At 38.6% G+C, this 22063-nt stretch overlaps 1 protein-coding gene across 1 annotated transcript in view; it reads right to left on the bottom strand.

The window, feature by feature from the left end:
- Positions 1–22063, bottom strand: part of ctnna2 (catenin (cadherin-associated protein), alpha 2) — a 360950-nt gene that overhangs the window by 338097 nt on the left and 790 nt on the right. The window lies entirely within an intron of this gene.

Below are 22063 nucleotides of genomic sequence, written 5' to 3'. Positions count from 1 at the left end.
CAATACGGCTTTAAAAAGGTAAGGTTATTTAACATCTTAACGTTAGGTTACGTTAACTCTTCCCAGTGAAACCACAGGACTTCTCTCCCAACAATGATATACACTCACTTTTTCTCCCAGCTGCATTATATTCGAAGAGGGTCCAAATGTCTACTTGTTTTTTCTGACCAAGCCACGCTGTTGCCGTTATGTTCTTTTCCCATCAGCGTATGTTGTCTGAGCTCCACCAGTCCTAGTGTTCAAGTGCATAAATTGACACTTTGTTGGCGGTGCATTAATGGGAGTCAATGGGAAGATGATTTGGGTGCGCAGGACGTGACATGTGCAGCGCAGCCATCCATTGAAAATCTACTCTTTTTTTCTTCAATGTTAAATATAGAAATTTCATTAAATCTTATATTTCTAAACTCCAATTTCATCCTCTCTTTTTCATCACTGATGTGTGGAAATTTAGTCACAGTTATTGTTTAATCAGTTCGGTCTTGTCAATGGCTCATCATTGTCATGGGAAAAAACATTGATGAATATATTTGGTCAGTTCTCACTGACCAAATTAAGACCAGTGAAATGGAAAATTCCACTCACATCAGTTGTATTAGGAAGATGGCAGAACTTTCAGGGGCTGCGATTTCAAAACCTGAGGACATACCTCTCAAAATTGATCTGCTTGGCTCACTAACTAAGGTGTACGTGAGAAAATTGTTTGATTTTTTTATGAAAAGATCATTAATTTCCCCATGTGGGAATAATAAAATTATTCTTATTGTCTGCAGGTTGTTATGAGACGTGTATAGAGTATGCTGGTTTTGGATACTTGATGATGAAAACATTAAACAGCAGTACACACCCTGACAAGCAATATTTCCAGCTTTCAGTCCTGGATGAGATTTCAGCACAGGTCATTCACCAACAGTGAGCTCTGTCATCTGTATGAGTCTCTCTGACAGGTCCAGAGGGAAATTGTGTGTCAAAACCCTTCTCAAATCTGGCTACACATGAAAGCTTGTCAGAGTATTTCCAACAGTAGATTTATAGAGCAAGTTTCCCTCCACTGAAATAAGTGTGAAATGCTTCTATTGCAATCGTTGGCAGTGTGTAGCTATGGAAGCCATTTGTCTTGGTGTAGATTACAGCTACATACTGACAGCGAGTATCATTGTGTCGATGGGCAGGGGGGAGGGGGCAACTAGCCAGATGTGCTGTCATACTCAGAGTGAGAAGTTTGTTTTTCTGGAAGCACTTCATACTGCTGCACACCCTGTAGGCTATAGCATGCATTCAACACAAAAATATTAGTAAGGTAATTTTGTCCTGTCTGTTTGGTCTGGCACCATGCACCTGCATCATGGAATAATTATTTTTATATTTAAAATGTGCAAAAAAAAGTATCTAAGCTTGCATTCTTACTGCTTACTACATTTTGAACACCATTTTTAACTTTTAATACTTTTACACATTTAGTCAAATTTTGTCCAAATGCAAATACTCTTGAGCTGATTATCATTCACCCCGTTTTTCTCCCCGGTGAAGTTTTGCACCTGTGACTTAGCGTTTACCACACTGCATTACTTATTAAAGGAAATAAACGTGCTATACATTTTCCTCTGAATGACCATGTGAACATATATATCTTTGTGTTGTTTTTCTAGCTTTGCAACCAAATACAACATGGGCACAAGATTAAAAGAAGAGGATACTGATCCAAATTGCCTGTGGCAGGCTCATTTGATTGGCTGACCACATCCAAGTCAGTTGGGGCTTTCATACTGTCAGTGGTGCTCTGGTAAAACAACACTGTGTTGGTTGTGGGCGTGTTGCTACAGGGCACAGCTGAGAGATATGAAACATATGAGATATGAGTCTGATTTACTTAAGAAATGGTAACACACAAGTGATGAATACTCCTTTGAGGCTGGCTTCATTGTGTTAATCATGGCACAAATGATTTTCTCCATCTCGATGCCTGCGAGGTAACAGCAAACTAACACAAAAAGTACACTGTGCAACTTCAACCAAGCCAGAAGAAAACTGACTAACGAAATGAATGGGGAAGCCATGTGTCACTTTTAAAGTTTTCCTTCAACTCAGACCACTGTGTTTTTGTTTTGTACAAAGGCCTGTTCACACTGCAGAGAGGTAATGCTATGGCTAAGTCCACAGTAAAACCTTTCTGATAAAGCACCTGCAAAAGATTTCAAAATCCCATGAGAAAAGTAATGATTGAAACTCATATAGCAACTCTGTTATCTATCAATGCTGCTATTCATGTCCCATTCTGGAAATTTTTTTTTTTTTTTGAATAGATGGAGGACAGACTTAGGAGTTTAACATTCATCTTCTACGGTGCCTTCAGTTAGGATCCACAGATCAGTGTGTCTGGATGATTTGCATCTCTTGCAGAGAGCTCAGCTGTTCACTAAAACTCATCTCAACTTGATTATGCATATGCAGGCTTGAGATGTTATGCCAACTTTGGTGTATGTCAAACCAATTTTCCAAGTTTTCCATTTGCTGTCTGGTCAGATTCTGAAATATATTTACTGGCAAAAATGCTATTGGTTACAGTATACATTTTTGAAGTATATGTCTAACATCCCTTTTGTATTTGCCTTTAACAAACAACCAAAAAAAATTAATTAAAAAAATAAAAGAAATCAACAATAGCCTACTCTTGATTATATTAGACAACATAATACCGCCAATTTTGGAACCTGGCTGCAGGGATTTTCTCTCATTCGGCCACAAGAGCATAAGTGAGATTGGGCATTGATGTTGGGTGATAAGGCCTTGCTTGAAGTCATTAGTTGGTGTAGCTGAGGTCTCTGTGCAGACCAGTCAAGTTGTTTTACATCAAACTCAGAAAAACTTAGAGGCACTTTCACCCATGACATGAATGTTAAATGTTAGAAATTCCTTGTGAAATCTTTGGTAGATTTTTCATCAGGTGATCTGTGCAGGCCAGTGAGAATCAGAAAAGGGATACTAAGAAAATGTAAGGCATTTAAATATTATTCAGATTTTTTTCCATAAACTGATTTAGTCTTCGAAGGAAAACAGGAGCTTACAGGTTCTTTGACGTCACACACCGCAGCATGTGTTGTGCTAGACAGCCTGTGCCACCTCTTGCATCTTATCCCCCCCCTCGCATGATTCATGCTTCACCTACAGTTTGAAATTCACTTTGGGTCAAAAGGCTAAGAGACTTGTAATAGCGAAACCTATCAGAGTGAGTGATGATAAAAGATGTAAGAGCTAGGAAACATTAGGGCGTGAGGACACAAGCCAAAGCTGGGCAGTAAATAGGATATTAAAGGGTCAGTCCACCCAAAATAAGGTTTGGAGATTTCAAACTTCTAACGCCACCTCAACAAAATGTGTTAAAAAGGTACATTAAAAAAAAAAAAAATTAAAAGTATAATTTCCAGAGGCAATGACTCTTCTACATGATAAACCACATAGAAAAGCCTGGTAGTAAATTACCTTTAATATCGACTACATCTTTGATAAATGCAGTACATGTGTGCAATTCACATCCCCTCTTTATCAGTCTAACACAAAGTGAAACAAAAAGCAAGAATTTAATCCTTACATTTTGTAGTTAATTGGCTCCGTAGCAAAAGGCTAATTTTCACAGTGAAAAAGATGAAATCAATGCCTCCCTAAGTAAACACAGCAATCATACACATGACTTGAAATGAGTACAAATACTTTTTGCTCATTGACAACACAAACCAGCCAGTGTTTTCCTGTTATAAATCATTACGTGTCTGCACCACTCATCATTATGCAATAGCGGCTGTTAAGTATAGCTTACGATAATTAATACAGATGCCCATAAAAAAAAGAGAGTGAGAGCAGCACAAAGAGTATCCTGTGATCCTGGTGACGACTCAGTATTGATTTGCCATTTGACACAGACAGAAGTAATTGAAACTAATGGAAGGCCCTCAAGGGAACATGAGAGAAAAAGAAGAAAGAAAAGGTGAAGAGTGGGAGAAAAAAAAGGCTTTGGTCGTTGGAAAGCAGAGAAGAAAGTTGGAGTGCGTGCTGTGCCCTTTTATGATGGTCTGGTGGAGTTTGCTGTGTGTTCACCTGCTGCAGTAAATTGAAGAAACAGAGCTTCTGGCAGTAACCTTGTTTGGGAACTAAGGTGATACAGGTCTGTAAATGTAGCATTTGTCTTTTCAATTCAATGAGGAATCTGCCTTTGCATAGAAAAGCAGTTTTTCTAATGCTTACACAGTATATATCAAAGTGATAAGTAGTCTCAGTCAATGTGCCTAAAGTGCCAATCTCATTTTATTTTTCAAATATTTTTCCCTTGTTTTCCTCCTTCTACAGTTGCACAGTTTGCTGTGGAGACTCTCCTCACCAGAAAAACAATGGCAAACACTTAAAGCGACCCAGGTTGCTGATCAGTTCTCCTTATAAGATCTCTTGTGACTTACTGGAACACTTAATGGAACTGAGTCAGTGTTAATGAAATGTGTTCATTATTCAAATGGCTTGTGAAAAAGGTCTATTACTAAGACTGCTAGAGGGCTTTGTCACTTGAACATAAACATATATGGTTTTATGGCACTTGCTAAAACGACAGATGCCGTTGTTCTTCTTGGGAGCACTGATTTGATTTCGAACAATATCTGCTCCTGCAATGCAGTATTCACTCGGTCAGCAAAAGAATGTCCATTCTCTGCTAAATGCGAAGAAGGAAGCAGTGTGACACTGTGATAATGACCGGGGTAGATGGCTGGGTTAACAGTAGGTGAAGAAGGTGAAGATGATTAGCTGTTTTGTTGTTTTACAACCACCTTCTGAGGCTTTCTTAAGCTCAATGTGTTGCCAAGACAACATTCTCAGTAACTGTCAGTCCAGCACTATACTACTCGATTCCCTTGTATCCCATTCAGAGCAACGTCGGATAAACTCACATAAGGGGTCTACCTATGAAAGGGTTAACCCACATCAGCCGAACCTACTTCATAACCCTCTTCTCAATCAGGGTTGAACTTGGGTCGGTCGCTGCCTGGCGTTGGTGGACCTCGGTTGCGACCAGGAGTCAAAACTGTTTACCCACAAAGAAGAGAGCGAGGGAGAGAAACAGTGCACCTGTGGGTGATCAAGAGAGCGAGCGTGCAGATGGACAGACAGAGGCGTGAAATTGAAACTTAATTATCTGATACATTACTCAGTGTAAATCATTACTAATGTATTACTCATATTGATATGTTTACTAGAGTAATGTCAGTAATTTGTTTTCACTATCATTAAACTTGTCCTTTATCCAATATTGTTTCCAGTGTCACAGCTGCTTCCAGAAAATACTCCAGCCTTTACTGGAAGTGTTTATCTCACTGCAGAGCTGTGCACACATTCACACATAATGAGGGCAAAAGAGTCAGAGGTCATTTCGGAGGGCACTGACTTTGAACCTATTTTGGCCTTAAAGGTACAAGGGTTTCTTGTTACTGCGTTAACTTCAGAAATGTGACCGCTCATTGTAAATGTATGAAGAGAAAGATGTGTAGCTGTTTTTCTATTGGCCACAATGAGAAACATCTATAATTAAGATTCAAGTCTTTCTTAATAAAATATGCAACCCTCTCACCCAGGGACTGTGTACTGGAAAATATATTTGTCCGTTTGGACCAAAGTTTGTTTTGTGCACAATGCAGGATGAAAAAAATGTGTTTTCTGTCTCTGGGTTGATTGGGGGGGAGGGGGGAAGTTCAACAGTCTGAGTCAAAAGTCCAAGTCCATTTTTCATTCATTCCTCCTGATAAATAGATGAGGGTTATTTCTTATTGCATAATTACCAATTCCTGTCTCAACAAGACCTTGCAGCTGTTTTTGTTGGAGACTGAAAAGGAGAAAAACTTTTGGTCATAAACAGACAGTATACTCAAAATTGTCTATAGTTCATATTTTAGTTTGTTTAGTTTTAATATAAAGTAAATAACACAATAAGACCAGCGTATGACCAATAGCCTGTTCACTGTCACTTATACAGTAGTGCTGAAGTTGTAAATACAGAATAAAAATTGTGTTATTTACTGAACTAGAACGATGTGTGACACTTTAAATTCAATTCAGTTACTTATGTGCAGTTGAAAATTAAGAGGTCAGGATAATGAGAGGTGAAAATGGCCGGAACAATAAAAAAAAAGACCTGTGGATTCTGTAGATACTCTCTGATGAAGTCTACAAAGCTGTGTCAGGACAGGAGAAGAGGAATGAGTGATGCTGAATGATGAATTATTCTTTGTGGAACAGCTGAATTGAGCTCAGCAGGAAGACCACTTGAGATAAACTACAGCAAATCTCCTTTGAAAATGAGCCTTAAAACAACAGCAACCTTATCACTGAATTTCTCTGAGCAACACACACGTTCAAAAGATCTTTGGTAAACAGTACTGAGCCATATTAATAATTCAAAACCTGTCCTTTTGAATTCAAAGGTGTATGTGATTTATGCCAACATGTTTCCTCAAACAGGCTCCATAATAAAGCAGGGGTTGTCTGCTCTAGCTGTATTTCAAATCTATAGCTGGAGTCACGTAATCTGCCTAACAACGGCTCGCATCTCTTTGCTCGCTCCAGGTAACATCTCAGAACTAAGTCTGCACTAAGTGTAATCACAAACATGGCTCTGATAAAGGACGTGCTATGACGCACTGAATGAGACAGAACACACTTTTGATACGAGTCTTCAACAAAATTAAAGCGTCTATACACCCACGGTCCACCCACACAGGTGTTTGCACTAATTTTGCCTGATTAGACGTCTTGTCAACACCGCGTGGGAGCGTACAGCATGGGCTGTCATTGACTGACATCTCGCTCATTCTCCTGTTAGGGCGGGACAACATACACCATTGTCATAGTGATGATGCTGCATTCACAACGTTGGCTAAAAGAACGAGAAAACTCCCCGCTTGCGTTCACTCATCATTCAAAAATGGTGACCGTACTTGGCCTTGTAGTCACATCAGATAAATAACGTAAATTTGCTTCTTGTATTGTGTTACACATCTATAGTGGTACAAATACCACATTGCTTTAAATGAGCTGAATCTAGTCTATTAGTGTTAATATTGTTTTGTTTTTTAGATGCGACTACAGCTGCAGTGATTAGTCGTTTCATTGTTTAGTTGATTGACAGAAAAATAATCAGCAGCTGTTTGATATGTTCTGGTTTCCTTGGTCTTCTAAGATAGTAAACTGCATATAGTTCAGTTTTGGACTGGACATCTGACATTTTTAATCAATTCAATCAATTCATCAAAAACGATTTGAATTAGAGGTGTATCATATGCATGGCATTGCTTGGCTTTATTCAAGCTCATAATTCAGGGCCATGAAACTGCACCATTTATTGTAAAAGCTGTATAAGACCAACAGGACCAACAACTCCATACAGCACATGTACGCAACACAAACAGTGTCACAAACTTCATATGGTCAGTGACTGGGCACATTTCTGCAGACTGAAAATGTCAATGTTTCCTCTTGACATTTTTTGCGATGAACATAATATCCTGACTAACCTTTAACCACTTCCATTCATCATGGATCGTGTCTATGGGTTGTCTGATGGGAATGGATTCTGCAGTCGTGTACTTTCTGGCAGACAATTACTTTGATTAAAATGAGCAACACATTTATATAAAAAGAGCAAACATGTAGCAGAATAGACAGTAATGTGATATCAGATCATTAGGTCAGGCAGAATGGCTGGACACATGTACAACGATGGTGTTACGAATGTGCAGACAAAACATATGACATAATGTTAGAGACGGACAAAATTTGAAGAGGACCAAAATATGCAAAATAAACATAGTTGTGGAAATCGTCCAGATCTGCCACAGCATTGATTGCAACAAATATTTCTGATGCTATGAATATTTGTGCTGACCAACAGATCCTGGAGATGACTGACCTTCTCACAAAGTTTTTTCTGCAGTGCAGCAGTTTTGCGGCAGTATTATTTTTCCATGTAAAAAAAAAAAACTGATTTATTTCTGTACTCTTAAGATGACACAATAAAAAATAAAAAAAACTACATTTTCAGCTTTTTATAAAGACTGATAACAAAAAAGTCAAACAGAGTGCAGTGGAGCTAGTGGAACACAGGCTGGCCTGAAAAGGTGGCAGCACTACAGCTCCATGTTTCTCCAGTAGTATAAAGGACACCAGGCAAAATATGGCTGGCAAAGTGATCATGATTAATTCTATTTGGGCCTGCAATGATATTTTTAGTAGGGTCAGCTATGCAATGATGGCTTAATTGGGTTTCGTGTTTTAATGCAGCCTCAGAATTATCAGTGTGCCCCTAAGTGCTGAGCCACGCCATCTGTGGCATCATGTTGACGACTAAATATTCTTCTAATGAACCATCCATCCTTCCAGACAGGTGCCATAACCTCACAATTAACACTCAATCAAGCGCAAAAGTGGCGTCACAACTTGAGGAAAAAAAAATGTATAAGAGCTGAGGGTTTGCCAGGAGAGGGGGGGGGGGGGGGGGGCAACAAACAGGCAGACACAGCAACAAACAGGCAGAGTGACAATAGACAGACATTTCACTTACAATCAAAGCATTTTTATCTGAAAGACTGGAAGGATTCATTCAATAAGGCATCCGTTTGGCCCCTTTTACTCAGAGTAAGTGGGCCAGCAGAGGTTTCTGATTGATATAGAATGAAATATTTAGAGTCACTATAAAAAAAAAAAATTAAAAAAAAAAAAGCACTGTATTTCTGTTTTTGACTCAGAAAAATGGCTGAACAGAAATAAAAATGACTAAAAAGCATCTTTTTCAATATAGGACATCGTGCCTCTTATACAATACTCAATTCAAAACACATTTCTTGTCATTTTCATTGATCAGCCTCTGAAGAAAAATTGTTTACACACTATGAATGTTTTGCACCACAAGCTGTGACAGTGAAAGAGTGAGGGATGAGAAATCAATAGGAAAAAAGAGTGCTTGTTATCAACCGGTATTGGTGCAGTAATGACTTTTCCTGGCCTTTTGGCAGCCTTATTAGTCCCTTCTTTCGTGAGTTATATATATATTTTGGATTTTTTCTTCCCATTGCGAGGGATTGTACGCTTAAAATAGACTGCACTGAGCAGTCCAACCAATTCTTTTCATTCCAGACAGGTGATGTATAAAAGCTGCTGTGTGCCCAGTGTTTCAATGATTGAACATATTTTTTTTTATTTTATTTTTTTAGGAACTGTACAGATTTGAGATGATTTCAGTTTTGATTAGTTATAACCGAGTCATAGGCACTGCCCAGCTGTTATCTAAAGGCACTACGTATTTCTCTGAAAATTCAAGCTGTGTTTTTGCTTTCCACTGTTGACATCATCAATGAATAAATAACTGCTGCTGCAATCAAAAAAAAAAAATCATGCTTTGCATTGACAATTGACCATTACTGGATACCAACAAACCCTGCTTTAAATTGCAGGCTGATTACAAAGTCAGTCATGAAATTTAATTGGTGTAAACCTCCATAGAGAGAAAGGCTGCGTATTGACAAGGTGTGACTCTTATCATCTTAGGACAAGTTTGTTAATGCTCATCCTAGTTACAGAGATTAAAACATTTAAACTGCATTATTTTTCTGGTGCAGCACAGTGTTAATGTTGAAGAGATAGAAGCTATATTCTTTTTTCATAAATGAAAGCATAGGATTTGGTATTAGAGAGGAGCTTTAATGCAACCTCTCTAACAGAAAATAACACTATTACAGAGACTTCACAAAACAGAAAAAGTGGAAAAAAAGGAATTTAACTTCTGAAAAGAAAAATACAGATACTGAGCAGTTGTGTTCTTGCTGAAGGTGTTTGTAGCAAGAGAGGTACATTTGGGTGCAAATGTTACGTGTGGGTTTAACAGCGTAAGCTATTTTCTCTCTGTCAATCCATCGGAGATCTTAGCACAGCAATGTGTGGACGTTTTCCTCGACGCGTCTTAAGAATGGATATTTCAGGAGTTAGACATACAGGCTGAATCTGTCATAAACTGTGTTTCTGCTGACACGAAACCGGCAGCCTCAGAAGTACATTTGATTGGTTTCACAATGAGCTGACATTTAGGAAGATTAAAATGAAACCTACCACCTAACCCTTTAAAAACAAAAAAAGTACAACTGTTTCTCTAAACCATAGCTCTCAAGTCCAAGCAATGCCAAACTCATCCTGAATTTGTTCTTGATAAAAACAGGGAGCAAAAATCAAATATACCTGATAATACATAAATGATGTACAAAAAAATAAAAAATTACCGTTTTAACTTATAAACTCATAAATTACTCTTTGATAAACATAAAATAAATAGACTCTGCATATTTCCATTAAAATGAAAAAGTCCGTCATAGCTTTTTGTCTGAATCCAGAAAAAACTCAGATTCAGCCACTCTACCAGCATCGCACAGCGAGCAGAAAAAGTGTCCGAACATTTGTTGATAGAGGCCAACACAGAGCGAAAGAGTGAATATTGTACTAACATTTGTCCAAAAAGTATAACTCCAAATGTTGCTCTGTCAGCCTGTGGCTGCTGGATATGTAACGCTCACATGCTAGCTACAACAGCTTTATGGTGGTTTCCCATCTTTGTTTTTGTCGGCCTCCTAGTGGCAACAATTCAGGAATAACAGCGGACATCAGAGAACTCACATCAAGTTAAGTTTAGCTTGATCTCCTTTTTAACCGTATTTGGTTGGAGTGTGTCAGGCACAAGGTGTTTTTGAAACAATAAAACATCAGACACAATTTTATTCACCACTGATAGAACAAACAGTATGAGATCACCCAACACAAATCAAAGGAAAGAAAGCAAGGGAAACTGAAGTGCTCTGGCTGCACAGCTGTTTAAGGAGCCTGTTCAGAAGATAAAAGACTGCAAATAATGATGACATGAATCTTTGAGCTGGTTATGAGTTGAAATCCTTCTGCTGGGTGATAGGAACAACTTTAGTCAGTACCTGCATGTTGCAAATGTGAGTAATGAAGTGCAGACTAGTTAAAAGACTAGTTACTACTGGTAAAAACTACTACAAGATAGAGTAGCCATCAAATGTCTTAGGAGGCTACATCAACTAATTGGTGAGGAGGTTCATAATGGACATGTTCAGGTTCTAAAACCAATCCTATCAAAGGATATAGTATACACTATATTTTGTATACAATAAGAATTGTCAAGTTCATCTGAATTGGAGCCAAAGTTATGAAAGAATTATTTTCTATTTTAATGGGGACATTCATACATAGAATAGTTGCAACCAGTCAACTCCAGGCTCTCATTCAAGATTCATATTGAACGTTTCACTCCACCACTAAAGCTCAAACAAGGCTTTCTGTATAGAATGAAATCTGTCTTTTCTGAAGTGTAGAACTGTTGTTCAGCCATCTTTAACTTGCTTACAACGATATTCTGTACTGCCACACTCCCCCATCATTACTACAGCAGCTGCACCCTGTCTATCGCACCTCTGTGCCACAAGGGTGGGTGGAGTCCCTTATGACAAGAAGAAAAAAAAAAAATCATCTCATGTTATTCATCCATAGAGCTCTACTGGAAAAGCTTCCAAACTACCTCACCTGTCTATTATTTAAATTTTGTAACTACATGACACAATACAATAAAGATTTAACCTTATATATTCCATATATAAGCACACTACTCCTGGCAGAACCAGCCAACATTACTTCAGGTTACTTCAGGCCTGAATGAACTGAAAACTGCCCTCAAGCTAGATTCTCTCTTCCTCCTTGGAGAGAAAAGGGAATCTAGCTTTTAAAGCTTCATTACCTAAAGTTGTTTATGACTATGGTTTTATTCTTTGTCAGTTGTGGCTTTCAAACCTTATTTGCATGGTTTTTGTATTCTGGTTTTGTGGTTGTCTGATTATGAAGTTTCTTGTTCACAGGTCTCTTTTGAGAAAGCTCCATTTCCATCTCAAACAGGCTACCTGATGAAACAGAGTTCAATAAAAGTGAAACAGAAAACAACTCAGGTTTGCATGTTCAACTGAAAAGGGACATTTTTTTCTTATGGATGAGCAATCGTAGTATAGCACTTTTCAAAGACGTGTGAAAAAACAGTTAAGATTAGTCAGAATGCAGAGAAAACACACAACTCAGGGATACAAAAGAATATCCAGTAAAATGCACTGTGCATAAGTTTGTCCAAAAGCCTGTTAAAAAGTCTTTAACTGCTTTTTGAATACCTCCATGGAGTCAGCAGATTCAGTTAAAGTCAGAATTATAAATGCAAAAGAGTCCTGATAAAAATACTGACAGATTTGGACATTTTTGAGGATTTGTGACTTAAAATGAGTGTATCCTCACCTCCATAGTCCCATGAAACACACACAATAGATTCTATACAACACTATTGTGTCTCTAATTTCCATTCAGTATCAAAGTTTAAATTCATTGTTGATTCAACATTGTATTTCAATTAACAACTCAGATTCTCACACTTTGTTTTGTTTTAGTCTTATTTTTTTCTATACTATATTACCCTTGTATGTCTTCAAAAATTCCAACGCAGCATTTTGTTTTCCATACCACATACCGAGCGACACAAGTACTACCATTTAGCAGAAATGTACACTGCGTTCCTCAAAAACATCAGATCTCAGTTCAGGACACTGGAGATGATCCAACTTTGAGATACATGGTGATCTAGGAGGAAGAGAATGCATTGGTAAAGATTAGTTCCCACAAGCTTTGACTTAGACCCTGAACTCACTTGATCCCAGGGGCTTTCTGTATGAGTGGGGCTAAGACCTTACACAAGCCACTGAAAGGGGAAGACATGCAAATTCAAATTAGTGGGCAGGCAAAAACAAACAAACAAACAAACAACAAAAAAAAACCACACAAACAAACAGAGTCTACAAGTGTATCCTCTGAGGGGAATGCAAAGACCAAACACATACCAATGAAAACTGAGAAGTTAAGAGAAAAAGGATGCATTTGCAGAGAAACTACCAGTGTGACAAATGCATGTTGCACAATCTTTATGAAAGAATATGGACTTTAATGGGTTGGTTGACTGATAAGACATCAGCGCCGCCAGTGAGGTCATTTTGAAAACATTTATGGCAAAGAAGAACTTCAATGACAAACCAGGTTTTAAGCCGTGACTGAAGGCAGTCCATTACGACCAGCGGACAATGTATTGATGAAGGTCACTGGAGGAGAACGGCATGGGGTGGGGGGTGATGGGTGATTTGGCAGTCTTCATGCTTGAGAGAATCGAGTGAATCACACTGCCATAAATTGGCAAGCAGAAAGGCCTTTCCATTTATTAATTATTACATCACTTGCTGCCTAATGATATATACTTGCCACATCCTGTCTCTGATTTGAGCCTGAAGCAATGCTACATTATTATTCTTGGAGTTTAAAACATAACTTGTACATTTAACAATTCACACACATTGATTGAAAAGTGGACAGAATAAGAGAAGAGAAGGCCTGCATCATTTTTTTTTTTTTATATTTTAGAGAGAACAAAAGGTGTAGAGTGGTTATCATTCAGGTTCAGATTAAATCAAATTTTCCACTTCTTTTTCTTTGTCAGTTCCTCAACATAAACTACTGTCAGTGTCGTTCCTCCTTCACTTACCAATTCATCCAAGCTCATGACACAGAGCATCATGCCCTCATTGTCAGAGGCATATAAATTACACATTAACCTTTCAAAAGGGAGCAATGACACCAGTCTGTGTAGACAGGCTCTGTCAAGAGGGGTCTGATCTTTGACATACAGTACAACTTTTACAAGTGATGTAGGCAAGTTTCACTTGGAGAACTCAAACGTAAAGTACGATCAGTGTGACCTTGCCCCAGCCCTGCTAACGCCCTATACACACTGCGTGACTTGGGGAATTTGGAGTCTTGAAGTCATTGTAGGTCTTTCAGGAGGAATCACCAATAAGTCTGTCTGGTTTCCAAACTACGTTTTGACATGAAAACACTCACAAGTAGTGCTACGTGAAATGAGGTGATACTATGTGCAAGACTGGATTTTTTTTTTGAAAGAAAGAAAGAAAAAGAGAAGAATATGAGAGAGAGATGGATTGGCATACATGTACAGCAGAAATTGATGTTGTACCAAGTAACCCTAAGTTTCCCCTCACCTCGTGTCTTCTGTGGTCATTGGCTGAAGCTCATCGCCACACTCATTGCCAGTCACACAACACTTTTCACACCGCTGGATTTGGACTCCATGTCCGGTCCAGATATGTAGCCAGCTAGATATCTTTCAAGCATCTGCGATTCGATCGGTGAGTCTATCGGGGTGCGCCTTCTCCAAAAACATCATCCAGTTGAAAAAGGGGCTAAAATCATGTCGCATGAACTTAGCATAAGTGAAGCAGAATTAAATCCTCATCAAAAATCCTCATTAAATCCTTCAGCTTTAAGGCAAATGGCTTCACTTTGCAAATACGGAGCGATTCCGAGCTGTATAGAGATATGGAGGTGTAGAAGACTTTCCGCCTCATCCCACACCTCCCTCACCCACATAAGATCAGGAGGAGCAGCACATGAATTCAAAATCAAAAATACTTAAACATTTTACAGGAAGAGAAAAAAAGAGGGCTTTTGATATAGAACACTCAAAAATGATTGTTTTTACACATATTGGTTATATGCCAACAGATACAGGAACACTGTTCAGGGTCATATGCATTTTCCTCCACTATGTCTTCAAGCAACAAGTGAACCCACTGTAAATATTAAGCCAACCAATGATAACCTTAATGTAGTTCTCACAAAGCTTTGGTTAGGATACCCTCACACCCACGAAAAGCTTTCACTACTGTGAAAGCCGACTTAACTACTAACTGTAAATCGGTCAAACCACACTAGTGAGTGGACTTGATGCGAGAAGAACTGAATGACAACACATCTTTCCAGAAACTGTCTCAGTCACTCTGGTTAATCTACAGAACTCCTTTGAAGTCTCACATTTTACCTGTCTATCTCACTTCAAATGTCTTTTGAGGAAGCTCATTTCTATGGAGCTAAAATGTAAAGGATTGTTCCGATGTCAAACTAAAGCGAGTTTTTCTCATAATCCTAGTTTAGTGATAAATTGCCAAAGCGCTCAGTGTTGTCCTCCCTGGCTTCAGTTGCCAGACTCCTGTCAGAAGTTGTTTGGTATGATTCAGAGTTTGGTACAGTGTTTTTTGGCTGACCTCGCTTTTCAGTGGAGCTGAAGGCAGCACAGTGACCAAGTGACATAGGGGAACATGGATAAAGCAGGAAAACAGAGAGAAAAATGTGGCAACACTGGAGAGGCTCCTCCTTTATGAACAAAGCTGAGTGGTTTTTTTTTTTTTCTTAACCAAGACCAGGGTCGAGACTGATAGTTCTGGGCTTTTTTCTGGCTCATAAGTGAGGCACAAAAGGCACATTCTGAACATGAGGCTACAGACTTGATCCACAAGAACAGAGAAGCTGAATATCACAGTTGTATTCATTCTAATAAGCTCAATAACAATAAATAAAAAGCATGGGACTCCTTTTCCTCAGAGTAATGTCAAATCAAAAAGAGGAAGAGTATGCAGGTCTATGCTTTTGATCACAGGTAGTGGGACAATAATCTATGTAAGACAACAAGGCACAAAATAGTGTGTGGATATGCACCACTGTCAGCAATCATGTTTAAAACAGACTGAAATGGGTCCGTTTTTGATTATATAATAATGAGAATATCCACAGAGAAATTACAAAGTAAATGGCCTTTTCATGTTTGTCCCATAGGTGGTCAGTGATCAAGTCTGTGATGATGTGATCATGCACTTGACTGAAAAAAATACCCAGCTTCAGAAACACATAATTCAGTATAACTCGTGTAACAGGAAGTAGACAGAAGAGATGAGCACCAATACATGTGTGTTTGCCATTGCCATCAACTGACTCCTACAGCCCATCACACGCGCGTGCGCACACACACACACACACGCACACACACGCGCGCGCGCACACACACACACACACACACACACACACACACACACACACACACACACACACACTTCCATGTGATCCATCATTACATAGCAACGCCATGTAATCATTTGCTATGAGTCATCACCCTCAGATACACCCCCCCTTCCTCCCTCAGCACCAACTCACAATCCCTGCCTGACTGTGCTGTGACACATTTCAACTTAATGGTATTTTTCCAGAGTTTTCACCTTTAGCCTGATATCCACTTAGAAAGATAGGTAGGAGAAATGAGGTGAAATTAAACACAAGCCAAAGCAAGCAACCAGAAACATTTGCCTTAAATAATGAGATAATAAGAATGCAGAAGGTCAGATGAGGGTAAGAAAGGCAGTTACAAAAGGGAAAAAAACGCCTCCTGCCGCAGAATTATAGATACTAATCTTACCCTACTCCGTTCAAAAAATACAAAGAGTTTGTGCATTTCACAGAAGTGCCTCTTTAGATAACTCCAGTTCAGCTTCAGCAGGATTTTGCTGTTACTATTCTGTTACTCACTCCTTTATTTCTGAAACACATTTTTAATTTGACTTTCTCCATTAATGTCTTCAATTCCTGCATCTTTCCCTTTTCATATCCTCTGCTCTGAATGTATGCCTCTTCATCGGTCTCATCAGTGATTTCGTTTCCTTCCCACTTTCTTCTCTAAGCTGCCTTGCCTTGTAACACTTTTCTCCTCCGGCTCAAAGCGTTTGGCTGTTTATAGTGAGTATGTGTGTATTTATGAATATGAGAAGGTCACCAGTGACAGAGATAGTTGCTTTCTTCTGTATTGCTGCTAATTGCTGATCAGCATCATTCACACGAGTGGACTTTGAGCTGTGACAAGCTGCTAATGGAGGAAGCTCTTATGTGCCAGAGATACTGTTGTGAAAGCCAGAGCTGAAGCGTCAGATGCTTGTGCTGGCAAGAGAGTGGGACACATTCAGCATGAAAGCCACACGCGTGCATTTGTTACGCATATTACGGAACAAGTGCAAATGTGCTCACATTTCTCTGTTGTAAAATGAAGGTTGACGAGTCATTAAGTGCATTTTGAGTGTGAAAGTCAATTAATCTGCACAAATAATTCAAGCGTGTAACAGATAAGAAAGCACTGAGTTCAAGAAATAATAATGTTTTCTCAATTGCGGGCCAAAAAAGACAGAACTCTCCCTTCCACTGATACTTATGGGAGTTCAATACAAATAGAGTTAAAACTTGTATGTGCTACCTCCAGGAAATAGTCATATACGGCACTCCAAAGTCTGACACTGGGAAAAGTTCTCACCTTCTACAATGAATTTGATCTTTATATGTTACCAAACTAACTGCCAGCCATAAAAATGGAAACACATACAACCGTAAATGCTGTTACAAACTCTGAATGACAAAGTTTCGGGTCCTTAAGCAGTGAAGGTGGTGACTGACTGAATTATGTTTTCCCCTTATTGTATGTGCTAACTGCTGAGACCGTTCAGTGCTACAAACCAATATACTCGACTCAACTTCACTCCGCTGCTGCCGATACAAGGTGTCGTACAGAAATGCTGAACCTTAACACTTGCTGAGCTGCAGCCGGTACGCCGAAGAACGCTGAAGAGACCGACTGGGGGCTTCAAGGCTTACCAGATTCATTCATGTACAGGAGTAAACTCTGTGCTTGTTAGCTTGTTAGCCTGTGGGCATTATTCCTGATTCCTGTTTGCCTGCAGACTTTGGAGAAACTCGCTGCTGTAGGTACACAACTTTCAGTGTCTGTCAGCATGATTGATTTTTGGATTTGAATACTTTCATCATCTCCAGGGTGGCTATGGCTCAGGAGTTAGAGTGAGTTGCCTGCAAATCGGAAAGTCGGTGGTTCGATTCCTGGCTCCTCCAGTCCATGTCATGTTGTGTGACCTTGGGCAAGATGCTGAACCCCAAACTTCTCAGCAATGTATCGTGTGTGATAGAGAAGTGCTCTTTATATAGACTTATATACACTTTGTGAGTGAATGGGTGATAAGACTTGAAAAACGATAAGTGCAGTCCATTTACCATTTCTGCAACTGTCTTGATACATACATACGAGTTGGTAGAGGTTTGTTTATTCACTGTATAAATGCATGCATAGCATCAAAACAGTATTATCACTGTAGGTTAAATAAAGGTACATGTTGATTTCATAAGGGACTAGTTTTATGTAGCCTGCAGCTTAATATTTTTGGAGCATTTGTTTTGTTTTGTCTCTGGCATGAAAGATATGCAACTTTTTTTTTCCTTTTTTTGACACAGTTTTTTACTTTGTTTGTTGTGTCATAGTGGGAGTAAGGCTACCCCAAAATTAAAATCCTTGTGATGTATTTTGACATAGCAAAAACATTAAATAGCCAATAGTTTTACTGTGCAACATGATCCAGCTAAATAAATATAACTAATAAATCATACATTTTGTGCAGAGCATCTTACCTTCAAGGTCTGTTAAAATAATACATTTTCATAAAACAACCTCTGATGATTTCACTGTTGCATTTCTTGTAGTAGTTTGACTTTAAACACCTGGAGCTTTAGGCTCCATGGACTGAATATGAATATATAGATACACACATGGGCAGTGCTCCTCAGTTCTATACATGTATTTTAAATAGAAATGCAAAAAAAAAGAAAGTGCTTGTCTATGTGGCAAACTGGATCAAAAATTACAGTAATCTACCCCTTGCAGCACACAATGTCCAAAACTAGTTTAGCGTGAAACACTTAAGTTGTTTGGGTGTTTACTCAAATCCATTGCACAATTAGAGTTTGCAATTTGTGGTGGGCTGCTTTAAATTAAAGTTTCACAGTTATTTAATACAAGACTGGTGCATTGGATTGCTGTGCGATGAACATGGGTGTCTGTTTTTCTGGTTATACAGTGCACATCAACTGGCTTGGTTGGGTGATTAATGTGTTAATTGGTTGCCATGAGACAAAATTTCTTATTCCACTGCCCTCATTTTGTGCTAATAACGTTATCTGCATGCTGAATGATTGCCCTACAGATGAACATAAAACCTGTAAATTACTATTGTTCATTTAAAATGCAGATTTGCAGTAATGAGACAAGTTTGCTTTTGTTGTGAAGGGAGGACTTGGAGAGCAGAGGGGTTTTAGAAATAGTATATGGCAAAAAAAAATGCACAGTATGCATTCATGCACCTACACACATGCCCTATGGGCCAATGTAAACGCCCCTCATCTGCCAGTTTCCAGGTAGAAATTATAATAAAGTTCCTGTTAGCTTGGTATGGTGCTGTCAGATGCTTGTTCCATGTACAACAGTAAACAAGTGAATGCGGCATCAACAGAAAAAGTGTACAAAGAAAAGTGAGAGGTCCACCATAATAAAAACTGCTAAATGCCTAAAAACTAAGAATGGCATTCTTCCTCCAATTATCAAGCACAGCTTACAGTCAGTGTACTGTATGTGCATGTACTCTCAGACTAACAGGTAACAATGAGCCTTGTAAAACTGCTTGTACTAGACTATTGAAAACTGAAGACATTTTGATGTGTGGGAGGAATTTAGACCGCACATACAAATAATATGACAGATTGGATGCATACACCTACAGTATACTGTATGCTATTTAAGGCATACTGTGACTGAAGCTATGGTGACTCCACAAAGGTAACAACTGGACTTTTAAGTACATGCACAGAAATTAAAATCACATTTTCTAAATAACCGTAGTTCAACATTGTCCGACAGTCAACTCAACACTGAGCTAAGAAGATTCTCATTTAATCCCAGGTTTCTGTTGTGCAGCATCCATCAGAAATCCCCATGGCATTGTAAGGTTTGAAATGATATTACAAAGACGTCATATACACTTGTGTTCTCCTGCATCTTAAACACGTTCAGGTTTGTAGTGACTTGATGAATATGAATTTGACTCTCTCTTCGGTCCGAACGAAGAAGGATTACTGAAAGGTATGACAACGTGGCTCCACAAAGACTCACTCTGTAATCTCCTTTTCAAAATGACTCAGTCCTTTCAGGCAATAATCTCTATTCAATTAAGAGACACTGATGTGAAGAGGTTGCCCGTGGATTTATCTCAGCCCCAAGAATGTGAGGATAGAATTCGTATTTAGGTCCCCATGAATGTGTGGTTTAAAAACCAGAGAAGTATGAAAAACACTTTCATGTTCTTTTAAATCCATGCTATGGGGGCATCCGTCATTTGTCAGTGCTAGAACATATACAGCAATACACAAATGACATATATGTATAACCAATGCTAGCAAGTCAGTCAGTCCACTTCATTGGTCCAGTCGGAAATATCTCGACACCTATCAAATAGATTAAAATTCTGTACAGACATTCATGATTCACTAGGGATCAATCTTAATGACTTTGGAGATCCACTGACTTTTCCTCTAGTGCCACCAATGGGTTGACATTTTTGGATTTCAGTGAACTTTTGGCCATGAAATATGGCAGCTATATAGTAAATGTATATAATATAGATATCCATGCTCCCCGGAGGATGAAACCTAATGACTTTGGAGATCCATTGACTTTTCCTCTAGCACCACCATGATGTTGGCATTCATGGATTGAAGTGCAATTTCTCAACAAATATTCAGCAGATCACCATAAACTTTGGTACACATATTCATATCTCCCTGAGGATGATTTGTAATAATTATGGTGATCCCTTACCTTTTCCACTACCACCATTACCTGGTCAAAATTTTTTATTTGTCCAATACTTTGATTTATGACCAAATACATGCAGAACTAATGTAACATTTCCATCTGCCTCAGCTGTACTGTGTGTTTAGTGCTTACTTGCAAATATTAGCACACCGAGCATAGCGGGACTCCATTAGTCTTGTTGAATTACATAAAGCTGTTTTCACTTATGGAACAGCAAATGTCAGTTGAACACAAACTGAAAAGCTCCATTGCCTTTAAAGCCAAACCTTCTGCCACATATGACAAAAGACCCTTTACGTTGGCCTTTCAAGACCAAATGTTCTTCTTTATTTTCACTCCATCGACAGACACCAGTTGGGCCTCTGGCTTGAGATCAAGCCAGATATATATATATATAACAAATATTGACAGAAGTCTGTTCTAGCTTGGGCAGACCTTTGAGATGAGCATTTAGCAGAGATGCTAAAGGTACTATGGTGTTTGTAGACTTTTTATCCAATATAGCCTATTACAAAGTATTTGGTCTGTATTGGTCAGGATCCTGAGAGTAAGCATAGAAATGAAAGGTTTTTCCATTTTGTTGTGCTCAGTTGTAGCATGAATGATTTAATTTCTTCAAGCACATTTTGTACAGAAATGATCAACAGCATAATACATTATAGGAGCTTTTGCTGATAACCAGCTGTGTTTTTGGAACACAAGCCATCCAAGAGTTTGGAAAAATAAGAGGAGAGATAACAAACTCCATGTGGGTTCATGCAAGGTAGTGTGTTGAAAAAGCCGTTATCAGCCATTTAAATAGGACATTAGGCTATAATGGTAAGTTCAGCAATTCAAGGTAATAGGGTGAGGGTATTTTTTAAAATCTACATTCAGGTCTGGATACATTCAAATAATCATACAAAACTGTTTATAAGGAATGAAATCATCTGAGCATAAAATAGATGCTGCAATAGTGCAGGAGATTCATCTGGGTTGAAGTCAAAGGGCCAAGTGCTGGATTTTTCTTACAAAATTAAAATTCAGCTGGTTAATTCAATAAGATGCCATATAATCTGTCTCCTCTGCATTATCTTGTTTTTCGTAAACATGATGGAGTCTCAAGGGACAGCTACATACATATAACATTTATGGACAGAGAATCTAATTATAGGGTTAATTCAGCGAAATTGCACGTGCACGCGCGCGCGAACACACACACACACACACACACACACACACAAAACTGAGATGTAGTGCTCACAGCATTGAGAAGAAAAAAAAAAACAGCAAACCAAGCATTCTTTTAAATTATCTATATGTTACTTACTCAGGATAATCAACAGACTGATGTGGAAAGTTTTCACTACTTTC

The sequence above is a fragment of the Seriola aureovittata genome, chromosome 3 (assembly GCF_021018895.1).
Source record: "Seriola aureovittata isolate HTS-2021-v1 ecotype China chromosome 3, ASM2101889v1, whole genome shotgun sequence".
NCBI classification, from domain to species: domain Eukaryota; kingdom Metazoa; phylum Chordata; class Actinopteri; order Carangiformes; family Carangidae; genus Seriola; species Seriola aureovittata.
The sequence above is the reverse complement of the archived record's forward strand: the minus strand, read 5'-3'. Positions and strand labels throughout refer to the sequence as shown.